Source organism: Microtus pennsylvanicus, chromosome 1 (genome assembly GCF_037038515.1).
Source record: "Microtus pennsylvanicus isolate mMicPen1 chromosome 1, mMicPen1.hap1, whole genome shotgun sequence".
In the NCBI taxonomy this organism is placed as follows: domain Eukaryota; kingdom Metazoa; phylum Chordata; class Mammalia; order Rodentia; family Cricetidae; genus Microtus; species Microtus pennsylvanicus.
This window is the reverse complement of record NC_134579.1, coordinates 187,859,222-187,886,095: the sequence shown is the minus strand read 5'-3', so window position 1 is coordinate 187,886,095 and position 26,874 is coordinate 187,859,222. Positions and strand designations below refer to the sequence as shown.

The window sequence follows — 26,874 nt, the reverse complement described above, 5'->3', positions numbered from 1 at the left end:
GAGTACTACTCAGCAGTAAAAAACAAGGACTTTGTGAATTTTGCATGCAAATGGATGGAAATAGAAAACACTATCCTGAGTGAGGTAAGCCAGACCCAAAAAGAGGAACATGGGATGTACTCACTCATATTTGGTTTCTACCATAAACAAAGGACATTGAGCCTTAATTAGTGATCCTAGAGAAACTAAATAAGGAGAACCCAAAGAAAAACATATAGTCATCCTCCTGGATATTAACCTTCATCAGGCGATGAAAGGAGACAGAGACAGAGACCCATATTGGAGCACCGGACTGAAATCTCAAGGTCCAAATCAGGAACAGAAGGAGAGAGAGCACGAGCAAGGAACTCAGGACCACGAGGGGTGCACCCACACACTGAGAACATGGGGATGTTCTATCGGGAACTCACCAAGGCCAGCTGGCCTGGATCTGAAAAAGCCTGGGATAAAATCAGGTGAACTTCTAAAGCAATTTTTCTATGTCTAAAGGGCTTTTTTTTTTTTTTGCTATGCTCATTACAGGGTTCTGTGTAATGTTTTCCTCTTTTGTGTTTTGAGGGACCCACTACCCGGCTCATAAATAAATCCCACATAGAGGCTTATTTTTAGTTCTGAATGCCCGGCCTTAGCTTGGCTTATTTCTTGCCCCCTTTTCTTAACTTATATTATTCCAACTACCTTTTGTCTCTAGGCTTTTATCTTTCTCTGTTTCTGTATACCTTTCTTTACTTCTTTCTCTTGGCTTGCAGTGTAGCTGACCCCTGATGTCCTGCTCTCCCTTCTTGTTCTCTTGCTCCTCCTGTTCTTGATTTTCCTTTTATTTTTCCTCTCTGCCTGCCAGCCCCACCTGCCCTTGCTCCTGCCTCGCTATTGGCCTGTCTGCGCTTTATTAGACCACCAGGTATTTTAGACAGGCAAAGAATCACAGCTTCACAGAGTTAAACAAATGCAGCATAAACAAAAGCAACAAACCTGGAAATAATATTCCCCAACAACTCGGGCTGTATGTTTTAATTCAAGAAAACAGGAAGCTGTAGTGTCAACAACAAATTGATCCAGCCCACTTGGAGAACACTTTACTTATCATGAATGTATTCTAGAATGGACATGGAAACAAAGAAGACCCCCACATAACTACAGCAACTGACACAAGTCTTAGCGGGACACCCTTCGTCACCACACTCCAGAATTGTGTAGCTGGAGTTTGAGACCAACCTGGGGGTGCATAGCAAATTTCAGGTCAGCTTGACCTATATAGTGAGACCCTGCTTTAAAAAAAACAATAATTAAAAGTTGACATGAAGATTACACACTGGAAAACCTGAAAGGGGGTTACTATGACCTCCGTTTTTTTCCATACCTTGTAGCGCCAAGAAGCTGGTAAAGAAATGCAGAGTTCTTTATTTACGGTGGATATTTACGGTAGCAGCTCCTTTTTTGCATTTAAGATAGTGGGTTTTGTTTTGTTTTGTTTTGTTTTGTTGTTTTGTTTTGTTTTGCAGCAGATTATCTAAGGGTCTTAATGGCTGGTTCCAGCACCTCAAGACCCAGGCAGCCAGGTTCTACTCTACAGAAAAAAAAGCCCAAGATCAGGCCACAGAATCCCACCAATCCCAGGTCACCCAGAGAGCTCCATTCCCTCCCCCCAAAGAAACCCTTTATAAAGCCTGCCTCCTGCTCAGTTCTTTGCTGCTTCTCTCCCAAGCAGAGGCTGCCAGCCTCTTGTCTTTCCCAATGAATTGCTTGTGTAAGGTTTGTTTTGTCTTGTGATTCTGTGGTATTCCTTAGCTTCTGACTGACCGAATACCTTTCCCTTCAGAACTGTAACACTTCCGGGGAAGAGAGGGAGGTGTTGAATGAAAATGGGCCCCATAGGCCCATAGGGAATGGTACTATTAGGAGGTGTGGCCTTGTTGGAGTTGGTGTGACTTTGTTGGAAGAAGTATGTCACTAGGGGTGGACTTTGAGGTCTCAGATGCTCAAGCCAGGCCCAGTATCTCACTCTCTTCCTGCTGCCTGCCAATCTGAATGTAGAACTCTCAGCTACCTCTCCAGTACCATGTCTGTCTGTGTGCCACCATGCTTCATGTCCTGATGATAATGGACTAAACCTCTGAACTGTAAGCCACCCTCAATTAAATGTTTCCTTATAAGAGTTGTTGTGAGCCGGGCGGTGGTGGCGCATGCCTTTAATCCCAGCACTCGGGAGGCAGAGGCAGGCGGATCTCTGTGAGTTCAAGACCAGCCTGGTCTACAAGAGCTAGTTCCAGGACAGGCTCCAAAACCACAGAGAAACCCTGTCTCGAAAAACAAAAAACAAAAAAAAAAAAGAGTTGTTGTGATTATGGTGTCTCTTCAGAGTAACAGAAACCCTATCTAAGAGGGGGAAGGAAACTGGGAGGAGTAGAGGGGAGGGGAAACTGTGGTTGGGGTATATTGTATGAGAGAAGAATTTAAAAAACAAAAACAAAAAGAGCCTGGATTAGAATGCCCTGTGAACTCAGATTCAAGGGCAGGCACTAAGCGTGCTTTTCCTTTTCCTTTTATCTGTTTTTCAGTTACTGGCCAAGGTCTAAGCATGCTCTCTGACTCTTTGGCCTTTCCCACTGTTTCTTTGACCTCCATGCCAAATTTAAAAGGCATGATTTCTCTCAGCTTCGCTCTTCCCAACATCAGCCAGGATCTACAGCTTCCCTGCTCTGGTTATTTTTCTCTCAGACTCTGGTGGCTAGTCTTACATCAGCTTGGCACACAAACTAGAGTTATCTGAAAGGAGGAACCTCCTTGAGATAATGCCTCCTTACGATTCAGCTGTAAGGTATTTTCTTAATTCATGGACGATGGGAGAGGGCCCAGCCCATTGTGGGTGAGGACCCCCCTGGGCTGGTGGTCCTGGGTTCTATAAGAAAGTAGGTTGAGCAAGTCAGTAAGCAGCAGCGCTCCACGGTTCTGCATCAGTTCCTGCCTCCAGGTCCCTGCCCTGTTGAAGTTCCTGTCCTGACCTCCTTTGATGATGAACAGTGATGTGGAATTGTAAACCAAAGAAGCCCTTTCCGCCCCAACTTGCTTTTGGGTCATGGTGTTTCATTGCAAACAAACTCTAACTCTAAATTATTCTGTTAAATAAACTAAGACTCCAAAGGGAACCCCGGGTTGCTTGGTACTATTGTTTTCCCATACCAGAAAGCAGAGAGCAGAGTTTCCCTGTATAACAGACTTTAATTAATGCCTTTATTTACCATGCATTTGCTGGTCATTGTCCTACAATCTGCCCTTGCTACCCTCCTCCCCAAAGTCTAAAGCCTCTTTTCTTTTGTTTAGTCTCTTTGCACTTTGTCACCATGTGTTATAGTAAGGTCTAGGTAGTCTCAGTGGTCTGAAAAAGGCTGAAAACACAGTAGCTGCTCAGTCTTCGAGTATGCATGTCTCAATCTGGTACACACGAAGGATTCCTAAGAGCCACTGGGAGACTAAATTTGGGTCCTAATATCATCAAAGGATTCAGCAGTGGCAACAACAAAGTAGATGAACTTGCCAGAAAGAGTGAAGACAAGCCACCAAAGAGCGATCGTAAATAAATAACTAAAAATGAAAAATACCCTTCTTCCATCTCCTTTATTTCGGGCTGCCAGCAGAAGAGGAAGCTCACTTTTATGGTGGGTCTCCCCACTTCAAACATTATGATCAAGAAAATTCCTCACTTAGGTTGATTACAGATCCATTCAAGTTGGCAACCAAGATCAACCATCTTGTGAACAGAGTGGCCCTTGCTGTCCCAGGGGGCAGAGCTACTGTAATGCTGAGAAGATGTATGAGTCCTCAAGAGAACAGTGCCTGGACTCAACCCTTCCTCCTGGGCTGGGTGCCCCACCTTCCTGCTTCAGTACATCTGTGCTTGCCCTGGAAATGTCTCTTACCATGTTACTGTTTCCCACGTTAGTCCACCCGAAGACAGACACTGCAATTTCAAGTCTTTGTGTTACCAAGTACACAGAGGTCACTCTATGGGTATGTATTTAAGGAATGGGCAAAATCTTCAGATCTATTTTGTAACTACTCATATTTATCAAAAGTAACTAATTCAGCACACCCAAATGAGTTTCAGAAAGAAAGAGAAAAAGGAGAGAGGGAGAAAGGGAAAAGGCAAGGGAAGAAAGAAAGGCGGGAGGAAAGAAGGGAAGAAAAAGAAAGGACATCATGAGAAGCCTTAATGTTTTTAAGCTTCTCCAGACAGAAGCTAAAAATGAGCTGCCATTGGGCATTTGCAATAAAAGTCTCTTGGGTCTTTTCAGTTGTATCTGGCCATCCCCAGCTGTGTCTGGTGTTGTTGATGAACTAATCCAGACTGCCACTCATTCCCAGAATTCGCCCCAGTGTGTGCTCCTGATCCAGCTGACTCCATAAAATCATCCCCACCAAAACTGTTACATGCTGGTTCACAGGGCCTCTATGGATTCTCCCGGTCTCCTTTGCAAACCAGATCAATTCTTCATGATACATTGTGTTCTACAATAGCACAATCAAAGGTGTTTAGAGCCTCTGAGAATTACAGAATTTGTTGAGATAGTAAGTTCCTTGGAACACACCCAGCCTTTCTCTTTCTATAGGACAGTACACTCTCAAGATGGCTGCACTAGAAGGGTTCGGGTTCAAATTCTTACGTGGTTCCTGCAGCAAGAGCCACCATTGACCTGTGGAACTTGGTGACAATTGGCTCATCCATTCTACCAGACTCCTTTCTCTAGATAAGGCCCTCGCTTCTGTTTTTGGCTATCATCCTTTCCCTGTGAACATTCACGAGAACAGTTTTTCTAATTCTTATTCTAGAAACTTGCTTGTCCTCCATATAATGACAGATGCAAATGCTTTCAAAGGAGGGTGAAGTCATACAGCTTTACAAGACATAGTCAAGTATCAACGCCACACTAAGTCTCTTGGTAACCAAGGGTGACTCAGGATGACATTCCGTTATGTTGGAGGGAACCATAAAACATGTTCTTTTTTAACATAACAATTTTAAGATGCCTCCTACCATCACCCCCTCCCCGTTTGTCTCATTGCTGAGAATTTAACCCAGGACTTGTCATAGCCTAATCACCTGCTCTACTACTAAACTACACCACCAGCTCCTATCTCTTTTTAATACTATTTTTTTCAGTAGCTATGCAGTTAAGAAAAGTCTGATAATATTAACTATTAGAATTTGAATTTTTTGGGGGGAGGGGTGGGTTCCAGACAGGGTTTCTCTGTAGCTTTGGAGCCTGTCCTGGAACTCGCTCTGTAGACCAAGCTGGCCTCAAACTCACAGAGATACGCCTGACTCTGCCTTCTATGTGCTGGGATTAACAGTGTGTTCCACCATCGCCTGGCTAGAATTTGAATATTTAAAACTATTTTCAACAGTTTTAACTACAAATCTAGAATTCCTGTTCTCGTGAGTCATTTGCATTGTTTTATAGAAAAATCTTTCAATGCAGGAGAATTTATGGAATGAAATAAAACATTAATCCTGGCCTAGAAATGAAGCTCTGAGGTAGAGAACATTTGACCTGCATTTGCAAGGATCTCCGTTTAGTCCTCAGTCCTCAATACCACAATACATGATATAAATCAGAAGTATTCAGGAGTGTTATTGATGCACTGATGTAGAAACATATGTTTACACGTACTATGACTGCATACATTTCATAAAAATCATATATACATCATTGTAGCCTGACTTCTAATTAAACAACATATTAGAAACAATTTCTCATGTCATTTAGTAGTCTTCTATATCACAATATCAACTTTATATAAGATACATAATATATTATATTATATATTCACTTTACTGTTGACTTAATTATTCAGTCTCATTTAATTTCATCTCTGATGTGGGAGTCTCCTCTGTGTGCTGTGATTACCATTAATGAATAAAGAAACTGCCTTGGCCTGTTGATAAGGCAGAGCTTAGGTAGGTGGGGAAAATGGAACTGAATGCTGGGAGGAAGAAGGTGGAGTCAAAGAGATGCCATGGAGCCACCACCAGAGATAGATGTGCTGAAGCTTTGCTGGTAGGCCACGACCTCATGGTGATGCACAGATTAATGGAGATGGGTTAAATTAAGATGTAAGAGTTAGCCAATAAGAAGTTAGACCTAATGGGCCAAGCAGTGATTTAATTAAAACAGCTTCTGTGTGATTATTTCATGTGTAAGCTAGCCAGGCGGCTGGGAAGAACAAGTGACCCACTTCCTTGCAACACATCTCAGTCCTTTCAATGATAAATTTTGTCATTCTTTGAAGATATTTTATTACTTTTTAAAAGGTTCTCTTTTATTATTTTTAATTATGTGTATGTTTCTCTCTGTGTGTGTGTATATGGATACAGTTTCCCTTCGAGGCTGGTAGAGGGTATCAGATTCCTGGAGCTGGAGTTACAGGCTGTTGATCTGAGTCAATGCAGATGCTGGAAAATGAATTCAGGTCATTTTATACACACTCTTAACTCTTCTAAAATCTCTCCAGCCCCAGTATTTTCTTTCTTTTTCTTTTTTCTTCAGCATTTTATTTCTTAAAATAAATTCCACAAAGTGGCTTAATAGATAAAAGATCATGTCTATTTATAAGGTTTTTGAACCATATTGTCAAATTAACCACCAAAATGTTCACGCAAACATATATGCTTGCTCAGTACAGTGGCCCACACTTGTAAGCCCAGCCCTGAAGACGCTAAGACAAAATGACTGCCACAAGTTCAGACCCGGGCAGACTACATGCATAGAAAGTCCAAAGCTAGCCCTGAACTCTATAGCAAGATCCTGCCCGTTTCCCACCAAAATTACAGGCTATGGGAAGTTCATTCAATTCTACTACTTTGATGTTCTTCCCTTATTTTCATCTACAAAGTGCAAACAGTTATTTTAGCTCTTATTTATTTGATTGTTAACGAATCTGAATATTGTTTTGCTGGGTCTCAGAAAATGTTCTACTTTGAACTTCAACGGCAAGGCCCTGGGGAGCAGCAAGCGTCAGGAAGCGCCTCCACTGGTCTACTTATCTACAAACCAGATCTGCCAAAGAGGAGCCAGGTTGTCTTTAGCCTTCCAATGGCGACTTTATTAATCAACAAATATTAAACTGAAATCATGATGGAGAACCCAAGCGTTCATCACTACAGGAAATTTTCTCTGAGCCTTTCTTCCTTACCCCTCGACGTCACGTACTGCCTCTTTGAACCTGCCTCATCACCCAGTTCTCTTCCTTTCTCCTTTGAGGAGTGTTTCTAATTATCTAGTCTAATGTTTATTGTTTATTTTGATTGGGTTTTGATTTTTTTTATTTTGTTTTTAGACTAGCTCATGTGTATCCCAGGCTGGCCTCACACTCACTGTGAAGCAAAGAAGGACTTTGAACTCCTGACCTCACAAGTGCTGAGGTCGTTCCTGTACCTACGACACCTAGCTCAGGCCCTTTTGTTGAGTTTTATATAAGTTCCATAAATATCTACATATTAATATATATGTCTCTGCTCTTATAACTTGTCTATTATCTTTCATGTTGGAGAATCTTCAGAAGATAGAAGGGACATTTTTCGACTCCTAGAGAGTCATATGCATTTGATAGTCACTTGCATGTCTTTATATAGAAAACAATTGCTTGGTTTTTTTTTCTAACTTACCTTTGGCTTCTACTTCATAAATCTATTCATTAATGATTTTAAGCTGTGGGAGTTTTTGCTGTTGTTTGTTTTTATCTTTTTCTTTTAGAGACAAGAGCTAATGTAGTCCATGCTAACTTCTAAGTCACTGTTTAGCTAAGGATGACCTTGAACTTTTTTGATCCTCCCAAGTGCCACGACTGCAGGTGTGCACCATCACCTCTGATTTATGTGGTGCTGGGGATTGAACCCAGGGCTTCTAGTGTACCAGGCCAACCATCTACCAGCTGAGCTACATGTCCAGCTCAATAGTTTGTCATATATATAAAGGAAACCTTTGTTTTAACTTGTTCTTTGGTCTCTTTTTCTTTTCTTTTCGTTCTTCTTCTTTTTTTTTTTTTTCCTAAACAGGGTTTCTCTGTAGCTTTGGAGCCTGTCCTGGAACTCGCTCTTTTAGGCCAGGCTGGCTTCAAACTCGCAGAGATCCACCTGTCTCTGCCTCCCAAGTGCTAGGATTAAAGGCGTGCGCCACCACCATCTGGCTGTTCTTTGTCTTATAAACAACAGTTTTATGAAAACTTGATAATTTATTATTTTATATATTGATTTCACTTAGTGTTTTTATAACTTTGCTCTGATGACTTACAGTGTTTTCTCTTTACAATTTTTTTGTTTATTTTAATTTTTATTACATTTATTATTTATTTATTTATTTATTTGTGGGTGCACACAGTATTCAAGAGCTCATTCTCCCTCTTTACCATGTGGGTTCAAGGGAAACTGTCGAGCTTGTCTGTAAGCAACTTCACTTGTTAATCCATTTCCCTAGTCTGTGTTTGTTTGATAGTTTGATAACAGGATCTTATTCTAGCCCCGCCCAGCCTCAAACTCACAGCAATCTTTGTGACTCAATCTTCTAACATTGAAAACACAGGCATGAACAACACATCCACTAAAAAGACTCTTATGCTTTATTCAAGTGCTCACATCTCACAATTCATTAAACTGCTTTAAAACACTCATGAGAAGCAGGAGAAAGAAGTGGAGAGGGTGAAACCAAACACTTAGGGTACAATGCAAGTGGCGTAATGGCGTGAAACCTCAAAACCTTGCTTACTTACGCATCCTGAGTTCGCAGCACCCTATCAGCTTCCCTGCCTATGGTATTGCCATGAGGGCCAAAGCTGAGAAGTGTTCATTTAGGAGGATGCTGAGGCGGAGACTCAGGGCATCCACACGTTCAGTGGGCGCTCTACCACTGAGCAACAACCCCAACCCCAGAATTGGGATTTGACCCCAGAGACCCATATGGAAAAGGTTGCCAAAGTCACTATAAAACATTATTCAACCAGGAAAACACAAGAACATGTCTTAAATATCCCCAAGTCCAAGGACACAGAGATTCTATGCCAAGGTAGTAAGTAGCGCTAAAGGGAGGTGATTTAACCTTTGGGAGGTATGGTCTGATGGATGGAAGTGATGTCACTGAGGTGGACCTTTGAAGGGGCCATTGGGTCCCAAAATTACCATTCATTCTCTACCTGCCTGATACCCCCCCAATCTCTCTCTCCCTCCCTCCCTCCTTCCCTCCCTTTTTCCTTCTCGCCCTTCCTCCCTCCCCTTTCTTTCTCCCTCCCTCCCTCCCTCCTTCCTTCTCTCCCTCCCTCTCTCCCTCCATCTATCCACTCCTCCCTCCTTCTCTCCCTTCCTTCCTCCATCTTTCCCTCCCTCCACATCTCCCTCCCTCTCCTTCTTTTTTTCTGTGTATGTGTGTGTCTCCCAGCTTCCACAGCATCATCGGCCTTCCTTCACGCACACTTCTGGCCATGAGGCTGCATGTTCTGCCTCATTACAAGCCCTAAAGCAACCAAGCCAGTTGACCATAACCAGAAAGCTGCAAAACCATGAACCAAAAGAAATAGTTTCTCCTTTAGATTGATTTTTCTCAGATATTTTGTCACAGACACAAAAAGCTACCTAAAATGTGTGGCCACGGGTCCTCAAATATATGTAGTACCTCGGGATGATTAGATTTTCTGGGTCCTTCCGTTCCTTTTGTCATGTCCCTACATTTAACATTCCTGTGTTTAATGTAACTACTTATATATGTGCTACACATATTAGTTCTCCCATCCCATTCTTTTTGTCACTGACCAGGCTGGTATCCCCAACACGGTGTGACCGTGGTGCACATCCCAGACTCTCGTATGGTACTCCTAGTGCTTCATTGGCTGATGCTTTTCCAAACCTTTATAACTCATCTTGAATTTCAACTTGACATCAGAAAAACACCAGAAAATTTGGTTTTAACTTCTGGGTTTCATTTCTTTTTCCTAGTAGTGAATGGCTCTGATTCTGCCTGTTCCTAAGGTAACAGCAGCGCAAGGCAAAGGTTGTTTACCTGTCTAGATTTTCCTCTTGGTCTTAAGGCTGGGCTTTCACCACCCACTTCTATCCTTGTTAAGACTCTATCTGGAGGATTTCTTTATCTTTTTCTTTCCTTGATTATCTCAGTTCATTTTTTAAAAGAAGGGGGAAAATTGTCTCAAGTGAAACTTCCAAAGAGGGACAGTTTTCAGCTGTCGGTTTACCTGATGGTCTCGCCCTAGGCCTATCACCAGGTCTGAGCGTTTGCATCCTCTTTTCCATCCCTGAAGATGGCATGGCCATTTTTGCTTTGTGAATTTCCATGGTGTTGTAGGAGGGTCTTCTTTCTATGTGTTGCTTTCATTGGTTAAATAAAGAGACTGCCTTGGCCTTTTGATAGGACAGCAGCTTAGTTAGGCGGAGTAGACAGAACAGAATGCTGGGAGAAAGGAGGCAGAGATGGAGAGCCGCCATGGAGCCAGCTGCCAGGACAGACATGCTGAATCTCTCCTGGTAAGCCACGACCTTGTGGTGACATACAGATTATTAGAAATGGGTTAATCAAGATGTGAGAGTTAGCCAATAAGAGGCTAGATATAATGGGCCAGGCAGTGTTTAAATGAATACTGTTTCTGTGTAATTATTTCGGGTGTAAACTAGCGGGGGAAGCCAGGCGCTGGGAACACAGCCCGCTACTCTTATTACAACACCACAGTAGCTAGCCATGAGAAAGCACTGCTTTCTTTCCTGTCCCTAGGACTCTTGCCACATATATAAGCAGAATGACCAACTATCCTGCTGCGCTTTGGACCACTGAGTAGGTGCAGTTACACGCCTATACCATAGGCCTCTGGCTAAGAACTTTTTGCTAGAAATGTCAGTTTCAGTGGGTTTCGCTTGTTATTTTTTGTTGTTTGTTTGAAACAGAATTATCCAAGACTTGTTTTGGACTCCCTAAATAGTCAAGGATAACCTTGAACTCCTGACTATCCTGCTTCTACTTCCTAAATGCTGAGATTTCAGGTGTGTTCCCCACATCCAGGTTCTGTGATAGTAGGGATTTGAACCAAAGGCTTTGGGCATGGCAGGCAATCACTCTACCAACTGAGCTACATCTCTAAGCCAGAGCTGTCAGGTTTCTTAATGGAAATAGGTAGTGAATTCATCTTATGGTAAAGGAAGAAGACACTGAAGGAGGACTCTTTTCAATATGGAAAGGACAGGTGCACATGGAGCCATTGAAACCATTCCTGTGGTAGGAGCATCCCTGGCTTCAGACTTAAACAATGGGCATATAGAACTAAAATGACAATCTGAATGTTTTCTATGTATAATTTTGTTGGACCCTAGAGTCCAATCACTGAGGAGCAGTCACCCCAAGAGACCACCTCTCACATCACAACTGATGTAAAAGCGTGAGGATTTTATTAATTCTGTCATGACAGGGTCCCTCAGCATTTGAGAAGCTGAAAGACCCCGAATGGCTGGTACAGGCTACTTTTAAAGGAAAAAGCCACAGAAGGAAGGGGGTGTCTGGGGGTTGTTCTTTAACTATTATGATTGGCTTATTCAAAGGGGCTATTACCAATAATTGACTGGAGAGTGGTTGCCAGATCAGATGAGGTAAGGGGGAGATATCTGAGGGTCACTTTGCCCCTTTCTCAGGGCCTGAGTCAAAACATCAGTAACTGAGTCAACACCTAAGGGTTATCTTGCCCCTATTCAATAACTGAGTTCTGTTTGGAGAACATTCACATGGACTCAGGGAGATGATGGAAAGTTCTCAACATTTCAGCAAGTGTGTGGGCAATTGTTAGGTCCTTGATTCCCAGGGGAGGGGGTGTAGCATTACTGCTGAGAGGCCTCAGAGTTGTCAGAAATGGCTTCAGAGTTTTACAATTTGATTGCCTGAACAGTAACTTTTTTCTTTTTTTCATTTATACTTTTTAGGAGAAAGTAAGAAAACCACTGTAAGAATTTATATCAAGAATATTGACTCTTGGTCAGGCAAGATGGCATTTTCTTATGTTAGTGGTTTTGCTACTCAGAAGATAATGATGTGTCATATTACTTCTTTAAAATAATAAAACTATTTTTACTTTATATATTATTATATACATCATTTGTTTTTTATTATTTGTTCTGCATATTATTTATTATATATAAATAATCTATTTTTATTTAGTTAGTTAGTTTTATATTTATTTTTATTTCCATCCAGGCATATATTCTTTCATATCTGTGGTACAGGAAATTGAACCAGGGCTTTGCACATGCTAGGCAAATGTTCTACCAGTCAACTATAGCCCTCTTTTTGCCTTCTATTTTGGGACAGGGTCTCACTAAACTGCCCCAGACTCATTGAATAGCCCAGCTTGGCCTTCAATTTTCATCATCATCCAGCTCCAACCTCCCAAGACTGAGGATGGGAGCCCTCCATGATGAGACTTGATTTTCAATCTTTATTTTTATTCTCCAAAGTAGTTCATTTTCTTGACCACATTCTGAACAAATGCCAGGTTCTCGGATTAGGTTTAGCAACTCTAAGTAGGTTTCTTGTATGTGCTTAATGCTGGGGATTAGCTCCTCATTCAACAGTTCATCTTACAAGACTGCCTAAACCAATGCTATGTTTTCTGGCCATTTTTAGTGTTATTAACATCATTAACTTACTTGCCAATAGATCATTCTCCTTTTATGATTTTCTAAATTATTGTTTGCTAAGATGTTATAGACATTAAAAGGACAGGGTTGAAAAGCTTAATCAACCACCTGTTTCTGGATCACTGGGGCTGTGTACTGTGTAGTTTTCATCAGTCAAGCCAGAAAGTGATGCACTTGGTGTTTAAACTCTCTTTACCCATTTTCAAGGTTATGATAGTTCTTTATTCAAAAAGATATTAACCACCTAGTAGAGGTTAGTGTCTGTGTTGGCACATTTTGTTTCTTTCACCAGTTAGTCATCTCACCGGACATTTGGCATAGGTAGTCCTTATTTTTTTATATATATATTCGTGACCAATAGCTGAAGCAGAGGTCATGTAGGATTGGCAAGATGAATCCCATTTACATTCTACACAGGGCATAATTGACGAGTATGCTATGAGATTTTCCTTGAATATTAAGAATTAGGAGGGCTGGGTGGTGGTGGCGCACACCTTTAATCCCAGCACTCGGGAGGCAGAGGCAAGCGGATCTCTGTGAGTTCAAGGCCAGTCTGGTCTACAAGAGCTAGTTCCAGGACAGGAACCAAAAAAAAAAAAAAAAAAAAAAACCCACGGAGAAACCCTGTCTCGAAAAATCAAAAAAAAATTATTAATAAAGAAAGAAATAAAGAATTAGGAGGTATAAGAAATGAGGAAGAAAGGGGACATTTAAGAGTAGAAGATTCAGACAGAAGGAAAGTGGGGGAAAACTTGAGTCTATTCACTCTTAGTCAGAAACGGCTTCCTTAGAGATCATGGCCTCTTTTAGAGACTTTGAGTATTTTACAATTATTTTATTTTTTATTTTTTTCTAAGTATGACAAGGTTTCAAATTTTTGAAAGCTTTCTTTCACTGTCTTTTAATCAGTTGTGAAATAAGCACCAAAATAGTTGTAATCAAACTGAAACAGTCCCTTCAGCAAACGTATTCACCCAAGATCCTCTGATCTCTTTCAATCTTTATCACATCATAGCGGATTTCATAGACATCATTTGTATATAGAAACAACACAGAATACTATTTACATCACCTTCATTGGGCAGGTTTTCAAGTAACTGTTTCAATTGTTTTGTTTTTGGTTTTGTTTTTACCTGTAGTGTTATTTATACTAAATTATAATGGTTTTATTTGTTACTTGCTGTTTTTCTTCTCATCTTCCTCCTTGTTTTATCCTCCTCCTCTTCTTCCTTTTCAGTGCTAAGAGTAGAACTTGGGGCCTTGAACACTCCAGGGAAGTGTTCTGCCACTGTTCTTCCACTGAGCTAGACCCTCAGGTTCCCCAAGTTACATTTCGTCACCATCATTTGTTTAACTGGTCCCCAGATCATTAAGATGTGAGGATGACTGGTTCGCTGGTAGAATGCCTTTGCAAACCTGGATTCTCCTGCATTCTTCGTATCACTTTCTTGAAATATGTCCTGTGAGGACCTGACTTTGCAAGCTCCAGTTTCTTTATTATTATTATTTTATTATTATTTTGAGACAAGGTTTCTCTGTATAACAGCCCTAGCTGTCCTTAAATTAGCTCTTGTAGAGCAGGCTGGCCTTGAATTCACAGGGATCCACCTGCCTCTTCTCTGCCTCCCAAGTGTTGGGATTAAAGACATGCACCACTATCGCTCAGTGCAAACTCCATTTTAGAAAAGGGGCTTCATCTTAAGCCATATAATGAGCGGGGCCAATCTCAGCTCCAGAAATGTGCTGTGGTAGTGGAATTTGAACGAACACCCTGAAAATAGCCAATTAAGGAGCTAGGGAACAGGATCATTAAATTTAACAAGGTTCAGATGTTACTAGGAGGCATCCTGTCCTTGAAGATACCTTGTCAGTTGTTAATGGCTTTATGTTAGGGTTTTTGTCCCCAAAAACTGACCAATGGTTTCAAAAACTACCTTACTCTATGCCCTCCTTACCCAATCCGAAAATGACAGGACATGACCTCCCACTGATTACTGTGTTTCTCCTTTAAAAGTTCTCCCCTCTCCCAGATCACTGTCACACTTTATGCACCCACTGTGCTGGGGTTCTGGAAAGGTGTGGTCCAAACTTAAGTTTGTAAAATAAAGACCCTCATGTAATTTGCATCGGAAACCCCGGCTCTGTGAATTTACTTGGAGACCTTGGCATAACAGTACCGAAAGGACATTCATGAAGCTAAGTGAAAAGTTCCATTTTTATACCTTATTTTTTAGGATGAAAAAAAATTGTACTATAAGCCAGGCATCTAGCAAGTTCATTCCTGTAGCCCCAGCACTTGAAGGCTGAGGCAGGAGGATTGCTGCAAGTTTGAGGCCAGTCTGGGCTACATGGTAAATTTCAGGTTAGTCTGAGCCACAGTGTAAGACTTTGTCTCATCCTGACTTAATGAAAGAAAGAAAGAAAGAAAGAAAGAAAGAAAGAAAGAAAGAAAGAAAGAAAGGAAGGAAGGAAGGAAGGAAAAAAGGAAGGAAGGAAGGAAAAAAGGAAGGAAGGAAGGAAAAAAGGAAGGAAAAGATTGAGAGATTGAGAAAGGGGGAGGAAAGGTAGGAGAGGGAGGGAGGAAAAGAAGGAAGGAGGGAGGAAGGAAGGAAGGAGGGAGGGAGGGGTAGGGAGGGAGGGAGGAAGGAAGGAAGGAAGAAAGGAAGGAAGGAAGGAAGGGGGAGGGAGCCAGTGAATCATGCAGTCCATGGTAGCCTTGACATCACTGTGTAGCTGAGGACAGCCTTGAACTTCTGATCCTCCTGTCTCTAGTCCCCCAAGTACTGGGATTAGAGGCATAATCTTTTGGGGAAATTTTGTTAGAACAAAGCCATTCTAAAGCTGCCATTAGCATCAACGGTTTGTCTCCTGACTCAGGAGGAAAGAATCCCACACCTGGTGTGTCTTAATAGCCCTTTCTGGAGCCACACCTGTGACTCCTCCTTGTAGGATTAGCCCTGGATTAGTTTTATTGCTGCTTGAAGAAAGACCGGTTTGCAAAGCGTGGTTAGAGTCCCCTAGTAGTTTTGCATTTGTGGGGACACTCCTTTCTCCTTTCTCCCAGTCCCATTGTCAGTTTTAGCTCGTGTTTCTTCTAGGCTCCCTCTGCACACCGCACCTTCAGCAGCAATCGCTGTCCTGATGGATTAGACCATTGGTTAAAGTGTCAAAGATTTGGAGATCTGGCTAGTAACACTGATTATTACTAAAAGATTAAATTTATAAATGTACAATTGGTTCTAATGAAACCAACAGTGCTTATGAAACCTTTAGACAATAAGCCCAAGAGCGAGCCTTTGTTACTTGGGGAACTGGGTGTGGGAGCTCAGCCTGTTATCCCGGTACTCAGGATGCTAAGGGAGGCGAAGACAGTGAGTTAGAAGCAAGTCTGCTGTACACAGAAAGAGTTTGTCCCCAAACACAAAGATAGATAGATAGATAGATAGATAGATAGATAGATAGATAGATAGATAGATAGATAGAGTATTTCATCTTAGATTTTTGTCTTAAATATAACAATATGTTGTAAAATAATAGGGATATAGATATATTACTAAACCTAAGTAAACAGATACATGCATAAGCCTAAACAAATCCCCCCAAACAAAAAGTAAATATGTAGTTGCCTAGGTGAATGTGACTGCTTACAGTTGTACGTTCTTTTTGGAATGACAAAAATGTTCTATAATTAGATTTTTACATTAGCCACACAATCATATAGATGTATGAAAAACAGAAGAATTGTATATGATCTGCATGGGTGAATTCATGGTATTGAATTATATCTCAATAAGCTAGTAATTTCCAAAAAAAGATTGTGAATATATGAAACATCACTTTGTAAAAAAAATCAATTTGTGATTATTTTACAGCATTTTGTTTTTATCTGGTCTCTTGAGGTTACATAGTAAGAACATAGGATCAAATTGTGTGTAATATTAAAACCACAGGGATTGTTTGCTACAGCTAATATCTTGTTTATATCTTCATACGAGACAGCCAGATGGCACGGAGTGATAATGCCATGCCATAATCCTTTAGGAAGACTAGCTTTCTTACACATAATTATCTGGACTGTTATAAGGAATGCCATATGTATCAAATGTTATATGATAAATGTAATTCTAAAAGAGAAAGAAAAATGTAAACAATAAAATAAAAACATCATGATTCAAAAAGAGCTTCATGCCAAGTAAAATGATTACAATATGATATATAAAATAATTTAGTTACTCATCTGATTGTATTCTACTCACAAATACCTACTGGGTACTATTGGAAATGAAACATGAATTAGATCCTGTTCCTGCACATAGAAAATGGAGATCCACTTAAACATTTAGAGATTAAAAATGCTTAATTTTTTAAAAGTTTCTTGAGCCAGGTTCTCACTATGTTGCCCAGTCTGGATTGAAAGTTATTTAGCTCAGGCTGACTTAAAATTTGATTTTCCTGCTTCCATTTCCTGAGTGCTGGGCTCATAGAAAAGTACCCAGAATGCCCAGGATGACATTTAATTTACAGTACTTAAAATTTTTGAAATGTCACCTAGCGGTGGGTGGTGGTACACACTTTTAATCCCAGCACTCAGGAGACAGGAGTAGGTAGATCTCTGTGAGTTCAAGGACAGCCTGGTGGTCTACAGAGCAAATTCCAGGACAGCGAAGGCTACACAGAGAAACCCTGTCTCGAAAAACAAAACAAAAGAACCAAAACAATAAAATATCTTTTTGAAGTGTCTTTAGGAGTGACGTTATAGAAGCTGCATCCAGCTTTCATGGTTATTAAAGTCCAAAGAGTTTGAACCATTTGTTTTCATGTAGAAATCAGGAATATGCAACAGACTAAAATTAATATAAGCTTGAAAGCCCTGGGGTCATTCCTCCCTCCCTCCCTCCCTTCCTTCCTCCCTCCCTCCCTCCCTCCCTCCCTTCCTTCCCTTCCTCCTTTGCTTCTTTCCCTTCTTCCCCAAGCCTCTTCCTAGGCTTCCTCCCTCCTTCCCTGCTCTCTCTCTCTCTCTTTCTTTTTTTATTTCTGTGTATTTATTGTGTACTTGCGTGTGTGTACAGGTTCACATGCATGCGTATGCACAGGCATGTAGAGCCTAGCAGGTGACGACGAGTGTCTTCCTCTGTTGCTCTCCACCGTACACATTAAGGCAGGTTCTCTCCCTTAAATTCAGAGTTTGGCATTATGGTTAATCCAGCCAGCTAGTTTGTTCTGGGGTTTCCATCTCCACTTCCCCTCTACTTGCCTACTGCTGGGATTACAGATGGGATGCCACATCTGCCTGGCATGTATGTGGGTTGCGGGAATCTGAACTCCAATCCTCACACTTACACATCAAACACTTTACCCATTGAGCCATCACCTCAGTGTGTCCTCTTTTGACAGGGTCTTGCTGAGTAATGGAGGATGGCCTTGAACTCATGATTCTCCTTACTCAGCCTTCTGTGCCCTAGAGTTGCAGCAATGCCATCACACGCAGCTAGAAAGTTCCCCTCTTGAGTTCACAGATATACCACTGTGGGCAGAGAAAGAGGAACGGCTTCGGCCTCTCCTCTGCCTTCACATTCAAGCATGTGACACTTCAGGGGCAGAATCTAAACTATATTTAGAACCCTGCTGAGAGGGACATTGGGAAATATACCTCTCATTTATCAGCCCCTGACCTGAAGGGAGAATATTGGTGGGGGGGCAGGGGAATGAGTCAGAAATGGTGTTGTCAACAAATGTTGTGTTACTCATTATCACAAATCAGATTATTTTCTGATTTCCTGAAAATACAGGTAATTTTCTGAGACTATACAAGGTCCAGTTTGGGTTTGTTCCTTGACGGTAAGGGATACAAGCCACAGAAACGAAGCTTTTCCCTCAGCTCCCATCTTGGCGTGGCTTGATTCATAGGTGTCCTAGGCATTTTACCATGTTAGCAGGCCCTGAAGTTTATTGGAATATTATTTTCCACCTTCTATGACATGTCTTCAGAAACACGAAGAATATTTATACATTCCTGTCACTTGCTCTAGTCACCACAATGTCACCAATGCAGTGGGCCACTATGAAATCCCACGGATCCCAATATGTTATCACAGTGAGAGAGAGCTGGAGAACTAGCCAGCCCTGACGCGGGAGCGGTGTGCGAGGTCCACTGTTTTGTAGGAAGTAAGGAGTTCCTGGTGGATTGTATTTATTAGTAGAAGACAGCAGTCAGAAAACTAGATCCTCCAGACTGAGAATTTGTGTTGTAAATAAAGAAAAGTTATGGAAGCATATGATTTGACTGTTTTCATAGTTCAGGAGCAGATGGCTCTGGGCAGGGGACAGCTCAGTAGGTAGGAATGCTTGGTGCTCAAGCAGAAGAACTGGAGTTCAAATCCCCAAGACACACATAAAGAGTCAGGTGTGGCCATGTTCATCACTATAACCCCGTGCTGCAGAGGAGCGGTGCAACTTGCTGGGTGTCACCTAGGCTTCAGTTTCCGGGAGAAACCCCATCTCATAGAAATAAGGAGGACTGCAATGGAGGATGCCTGACAACCTTCTGTGGGTTCCACACACACCACACACACGCATGCACGCATACACACACACACACGTGCACACACACATACACACACACGTGCACACACACGCATGCACGCATACACACACACATACGTGCACGCACACGCATGCACGCATACACACACATACGTGCACACACACATGCACGCATACACATGCACGCATACACACACACATACGTGCACACACACATGCATGCATACACACACATACGTGCACACACACGCATGCACGCATACACATACACACACGTGCATACACACACGCACGCACACATACACATACACACACGTGCATACACACACGCATGCACGCATACACACACACGTGCGCACACACACATGCACGCATACACACACATTCGTGCACACACATACACACACGTGCATACACATACACACACATGCATACACACACATGCACGCATACACACACACACGTGCACACACACATGCACACATACACATACACACACGTGCATACACACACGCACACACACATACACATACACACACATACACACACACACACACGCTTTAAAAACATGCCCATCCACTATATAAGGACTAAACCAAAGATCAGGGAGACTTTTGCAGAGTTTAGCTGTGATGTTCTGAGCCGGCTAACACAGGAAATCATAAGGTGTCTCTGGATAATTGTTTCTATTAAATAGTCAACTTATCTTTTGGGAATGATTCAAGGGTAATTCCGCTTCATGTCAGCAGCTATATGAGGCTTCCCTTCTGAACGTATTGCTCATTACGATATGATCTTCACAAGAGGTGCCCCTCCCCTTCCCATTGCATAAACTCTTCATGGGAAAGCGTGTCATCTCAAAGACGGACATGCTTCCTTAAGTGCGTCACTAAGCGCCATTCAAACATGAAGTAAGAACGAATGTGTTCTTCCTTGGCATCTGTCTGAGGTCATACAATACCTGACTCACCAGAGTCAGTCATTTACCTGATAAACACATATTAAACCCATACCATGGATATACTAGATTTGTGATAAAATAAAATAACTCACTAAAAACACTTCCTATCACAGATTTTGAGTGGCCTAGTAAAAAAGTGATTCTAGTGATATATGTAATTTTTATTAAGTTTTTCAAGCCAGGGTTTCTCTTTGTATTCCTGGCTGTCCTGCAACTTGCTCTGTAGGCTGGGATGACCTCGAACTCACAGAGATCCACCTGCCTCTGACTCCCACATGCTGGGATTAAAAACTTGTGCCACCACCACTCGGCACATGTAAATTCTTGGGGTTTTTTTATTAATTTTTTTTAAATTTTTATGTGCATTGGTGTTTTGCCATTAGTGTCAAGTTCTCTGGAGCTGGAGTCACAGACAGTTGTGAGCTGTCATGTGGGTGCTGGGAATTGAACCCAGGTTCTTCTAAAGAGCAGTCAGTGCTCTTAACCACTGAGCCATCTCTCCAGCCCACCACAGATACAATCTTATTGCTCCTAGTTTTGAGCTAGAGTCTCACCAGCCTGGCCTTAAACTCCTTACATGGTGTGGATGACCTTGGACTCTTGACCTTCTTTCATCAGCCTGGCCACAGTTGAGATTACAGGGATCCATCACTACCTTATACTTAACTGATACTGACTATAGGACCCAGACCTTCTGCATACTAAGCAAGTACTCTACCAACTGAGCTACAGCCCCAACCCACAGAGAGAAATTATTATCTCCATTGCAAAGTAGTTTAGAATTTATTGGTTACCTAAGGCTAGCTAATGTATGAACATCCTGTCATCAGCTAGTTCAGGGGTCAGGGAAAAAAATAAATTCTGCACAGGGTCACATATGATTGTTTTAGGATTTGAAGGGCCAGGAGTCTTTGTGGCATTTTGATATTAATTAATTAATTTTTGAGGCAGGGTCTCATATAGCCCATGCTGACCTGGAATTCAGGTATGATTGTGGATGACTTTGAATCTCTGATCCTCCTGCCTCCGCTTCCAGAATGCTAGGATTATATACATGTACCATGTCCAGTTGCAGGTGGTTCTGTGGATCAAATCCAGGGCTTCATGCGTGATAAGCAGGCACTCATCCAATGAAGTCACATTGTCAACCCTTTACCACAATTTAACTCTTCTTTTCTAAGCAAAACCAGTCAATGATAATAGGTAAATGAATGTATGTGACTGTCTCCTATTTAGGCTTTATATATGGACATAAATTAGAATTTTATAAGATTTTCAAGCAATGAAAACATTATTCTTCTTATTCCACTTACAATGTAAAAGCGTTCTTATCTTGAAAGCCATACAAAAGCATCAATAGGATTAAGGGTATAACTTGCCCTTTGAGTGTTTGCCTATCCTATAGCATGCAAAGCTGTAGTTCAACCCAGCAGGAAGGAAGGGAAGCAGACAGACAGTCGAATATAAATTGCTAGTCCCTGATTTAAGAGCTTTGTCTTCTATGTGAAGGAGAAAACAGTGGTTAATGGAGATGAAGAACCTATAGGCAACATGGTAAAATATCAACGTAAAGAAATAACAAGTATGTAATATATTTGCACAATAAAATTTTGAAAAATGGTATTTTTTTATTTTATTTTACTTTATTTGTGGTCCATTTCTGGATGAAACCAACCTAGCGCTCCTTGGATGAGCAATTTCAGCTACTAATTGAGAAGGGTGCAAAATATTTACCCGCTTAAAGATGGGGAAAAAAAATGGACAAAGCCAGGCACAATGGAGCATGCCTATAATCCTGGCACTCAATGGGTGGAGACAGGTGGACCAATAGTACAATGCGAGCATTGCTTTATGACAAATTTGAGTCCAGCCTAGGCTACATGAAACCCTGCCATAGGGCAAAAACAATAAAACAATGAATTAAAGTAGTCGAAATCCTTTCTGCACAGCTTTCTGTAGTTGGCTACAATTTTTTTTTCGGTTTTGTTTTGAAAATAACTGACTTTGTTTTTCTAAAACAATGTATTTCTTGCAGACAGCCTAAGAGATAAGAGGTGAATGACTTGTGAGCTGCCAGCGCTCTTAATACAGCCCACTCTAACCACCAAACGCTTGATACAGAGGGTCTTGGATTGAGGGCTGTGATTGGAGCTGGAGTCAGGACTGGAATTCACAGGCCCGCAGAGTCTCCACCAACTTCCGGCACTGAACACTTCCAGCGTGGTGGCTCACACCCTCTTGGCATCATTTACTCTAGTCATTGTAACTGGCATTTTCATGCAATTGTCACAATTGTCACCGCAGAGCCCTTTACCTCGGGTGTATTGTTTGGGTCTCTCTCTTTTAAAGCATGGGCTTCCCTGGATGAGCACATAGGAAGTCTTCAGGGTCCTATTTAACATTCAAAGGCACACCAGATGTTCAGGAAGCGTGAAGGTACTGACTGTGCTATGGAGTACCTGTGGTTGCCTGGGACAAGAGCCAAGGAGACAAATGCTCTCTTCTGCCATTCCCTTGTGTGTGTGTGGGTTGGGGGGAGTTGGGGTAGGCTGTGTTTTAACTAGTCATTTATGTTGTTTTAAGACAGGGTCTCACAGAGCCGCAGGAGACACCCAAGGATAACCTTGAATTCTGAGCCTCTATCCAACACGTCCCACAGAGGGATAGCCCAACCCCCTTAGGGGGCGTGTTCGCCTCGGGCTAATGTTTACATATAAATCTGGCGAGCCTGAGCCCGCTGCCCCTTCTGTTTTCCTGTTCTCCACGGAAACCTGTGGTTCTGTAAGTCTATTTCCCCATTAAAACTGTATATATTATTATAATCTGTCTGCATTCATTTACGCCGATACAATCCCATCCCCAGATTCTGCCTTTGGAATGAACACTCTGAAACCCCTCGGGAGATGATGGAAAGAAAACATTGCTTTATCCACTTTCTCTCCTTCATGCTTTTCTTGGGCTTTGCTTTCAGGTGAAATGTAATACTCTGAGTAGCTTTTACTCATAATATTTTTGATACCAAAATGAGGGTGGGGTTATCTATACCACCAAGAAGTTCTCCAACTCTCTTGACACAAACTTGGCATCCTATAATTTAGTTCAGTTCCCACACTATGTTAGTGTCACACTCATGGGGTTAAAGCGCCCACTCTCAGAAGACAGTCTTCATCTCAGATGGTGGTAGCTGCATTTCGGGTTATGGGTTGCTGCATACACAAAGGACCAGTCAACCAACGGACTATCAGGCAAGGTTCCCTCCCCCACTCCCTTCCCCAGGGAAAACCTTACAGAACCCAGAGAGATACTCCCCTCACTTCACTAGTTGGTTTATTATAGGAGATATGTATAAAAAGTCAGATGAAGAGATGCACAGAAGAAGACCTAGAAGTTTCCCTTGCACAGGAGTTTCTGTTCCTGTCGAGTTGAGATGCGCTGGTCTCCTGGCATCAGGGTGTTTATCTAGTGCTGTTATTTAGGACTTTGTATGAAGGCTCATTATACAGGCATGATTTTATTTTTAAACATTGCAGGGGTTGTTCTTTAAGATTTATTTATTTTTTTAGTGGGTCTGAATGTTTTGTCGGCATGCATGTATGTGCACCACATACCCACCTGTTGGATCTCTTGGAACCGGTGTCATGGATGCCAAGTATTGAACTCATGGCAATCCTCCTGCCTCAGCAGCCCTAGTGCTAAGATTATAGACATGAGCCACCACACCTACTTTTTATAGGCATGACTGAGTTACATCATTGGCCACTGATGACTGAATTTGATTTCTAGCTCCCTTCTCTTCCCCAGAGCTCAGAATGGGTCAGACAGTTCTAAGTATCTGGCCAAGTGGTTCATTCCCCTGGCAACCAGTCCCATCCTGACATCATCCTGGAGCTTACTATATGTTACCAATTGTCAAGAGACTCTGAGGATTTGGAAAGCTCTGTGGGGGACACAGATCTTTCCTTCCTTCCTTCCTACCTTCCTTCCTCCATTTCTCCCTTCTTTCCTTTCCTTTGCTTCCTCCTTCCTTCTTCCTTCCTTGTTCTTCCTTCCTTTCCTTTCCTTCTCTTCCTTCCTCCCTTCCTTCTTCCTTCTTTCTTTCCTTCCTTCCTTTCTTCCTCCCTCCCTTTTTCCCTTCCTTCCTTTTTTCCTTCCTTCCCTCCTTCATTTCCCTTCCTCTCTCTCCCTCTCTCTCTCTTTCATGGGTGTCGTCGAACTCTCTCTGTAGACCAGGCTCAAACTCACAGAGATCTGCCTGCCTGGGCCTCCCAAGTGCTGGAATTAAAGGCATGTGCCACCACCGCCTGGCTTTATTCTTTGTTTTATTGGTGATTGTTTTCTTTTGTTTTTGTTTCTTTAATTTTTTTTTAAAAAAACTACAGGATACAACTTAAGATTTGTTTATTTTTTTCTTTATGTATACGAGTGTGTCACCTTTGTAAGTCTATGAATCATGTGCATGCAGTTCCCTCACTGGCCAGAAGAGGGAGTCCACTGGAACTGGAGTTACAGGGAATTTAACTTGGGCCCTTTGCAAAGGCACCCAGAACTCTTAACCACTAAGGCATCGCTCCTGTCGCTGTGGTCTTGGACTCCTAATTCTTCTGCCACCACCTGTCATGTGCTCAGTCAGATTGCAGGTGTGCACCGCTGCACATAGTGCGCGCACTCGCTTGTATTGGCACAATTCTCCTGGCCTCGGGGACCACTATGCTTGTTTTAGTACTTTGATCCATAGCTGATGTTGGTAGCCATATTTTGTGGAATTATTCCCTCTAGGACGTCTTTAGGAGATCTGAGTTGTCTGTAGATTAGCCACAATGATAGCAGATGTGTAATAGAACCTGGAAAATACCCCTCACCCCCACTTGGTCCTCCAAGGGCTCCAGTAGGAGTTAACTAACTTGCACTTCTGATGACACCAGATTCCCCTGAGTCAGGGATTCTCACTCCAGGCTACATAATAGAATCATCCAGGGAGGTTTTGAAAAAAGAAAAAAAATGTCTGGGCCCACATCCAAAGGCTGATTGAGTTGTTGTGCTTTTTTTGTTTTGTTTTGTTTTGTTTTGTTTTGTTTTGTTTTTGTGCCAGGGATGGAACCCTGGGGCCCATGCATGCTAAGCAAGTGTCTACCACTGAGCTTCTAATTGAGCTGTTTTATGCAGGGAGATTTCCTGTCTATTGGGCAGCCCCAGAGGCTCAGCCTTCTTCTCCATGTGAGCCTCTTCCAACTTCCTCCTGCCCAGTCTCCGTTTCCTACATTTTAGAACAAATTGCCAAATACTTTTAACCACGGGTTTGTTTGGTTTTTTAAAAGATCTGCTTTTATTTATGTGTGTCTATGGGTCACGTGTGTGAGTGAGCCTTCAGAGACTAGAAGAGGGTATCAGATCCTCTAGAACTGGTGCTACAGGCAATTGTGAGCTGCTTAACCTGGGTGCTTGGAACCAAATTCGGGTCCTCTGGAGGAGTAACTAGCCCTCTCACCACTGAGCCATCTCTCCAGCCTTTAACTGCAGTGTGAAATAAACTTGCTAAGAGGCCAAATGACTGTTAATTTGAAAATATCTGAACCTTAAAATGGCTCAGCGGGTAAGTCCTTGCTGCCAAACCTGCTGACCTGAGTTCAATCCCTGAAACCCAAAGGGTGGAAGAAGAAAGATAAATCTTGCAGGTTTTTATCTTTGAACTACTCCTTAAGAAGTAAATGCTAGGGGCAATCCGCAGCCAGCCGTGCCTAGGCCGCGAGGCTTTCTGTCCTGGGGCCCGAGACTGTCCTGCTGGTCCGACATTAGCCAGGGTCATGGTGGGACAGGCTAAGTCTGTGTCTTTCCTAGCCCGGGCTCACGGGGCTGCAGAGGGACGGGGGGAAGGGGGGTGTCAGTGGCGATGCCGTTGATTAAATAGTCCGGAATCATCCGCTCGTTAGCCCCCCACCCCCGCCAGACCGAGGGGTTCAGCAATGCGAGGGCCACCCTAGTTTGCAGCCATAATGAAGTTCAATCCGTTTGTGACTTCTGACCGGAGCAAGAACCGCAAATGGCATTTCAATGCACCTTCTCACATTCGGAGGAAGATCATGTCTTCCCCCCTTTTCAAAGAGCTGAGACGGAAGTACAATGTTCGCTCGATGCCCATTAGAAAGGATGGGGACACTACAAAGGCCAGCAGATTGGCAAAGTGGTCCAAGTGTACAGGAAGAAATACGTCATCTACATTGAACGGGTGTAGCAAGAAATGGCTAATGGCACAGCTGTCCACGTGGGCATCCACCCCAGCAAGGTGGTGATCACCAGGCTAAAGCTGGACAAAGACCGAAAGAAGATCCTGGAAAGGAAAGCCAAGTCTCGACAAGTACGAAAGGAGAAGGGCAAATACAAGGAAGAAACGACTGAGAAGATGCAGGGGTAGGGGCATCTCATACAGTTTTCATTAAAGACTGCTTGAGAAAAAAAAAAGTAAATGCTATTTTATATGTGATGGTTTGAATGAGAAATGTCCCTCAGAGGCCCATGCGCTTGAACACTTGATGACCAGTAGGTGGTGCCCTTTGGGGAGTTTATGAGGCCTTTAGCAGGGACATCCTCGTCACTGGGGGCAAGCTTTGAATGTTTACACCCTTGCTCACTTCCTGTTCTCTGCTTTCTGTGCGTGTAAACCCGATCAGCTCCTGAGCCTGTCTCTGTGTCGTTCACACCG

The 26,874-nt window shown here is 42.4% G+C and overlaps 1 pseudogene; it reads left to right on the top strand.

Annotated features, from left to right (window-relative positions):
* Window positions 1–26,167: 26,167 nt before the first annotated feature.
* Window positions 26,168–26,586, top strand: LOC142831931 (large ribosomal subunit protein uL24-like; annotated as a pseudogene).
* Window positions 26,587–26,874: the final 288 nt, after the last annotated feature.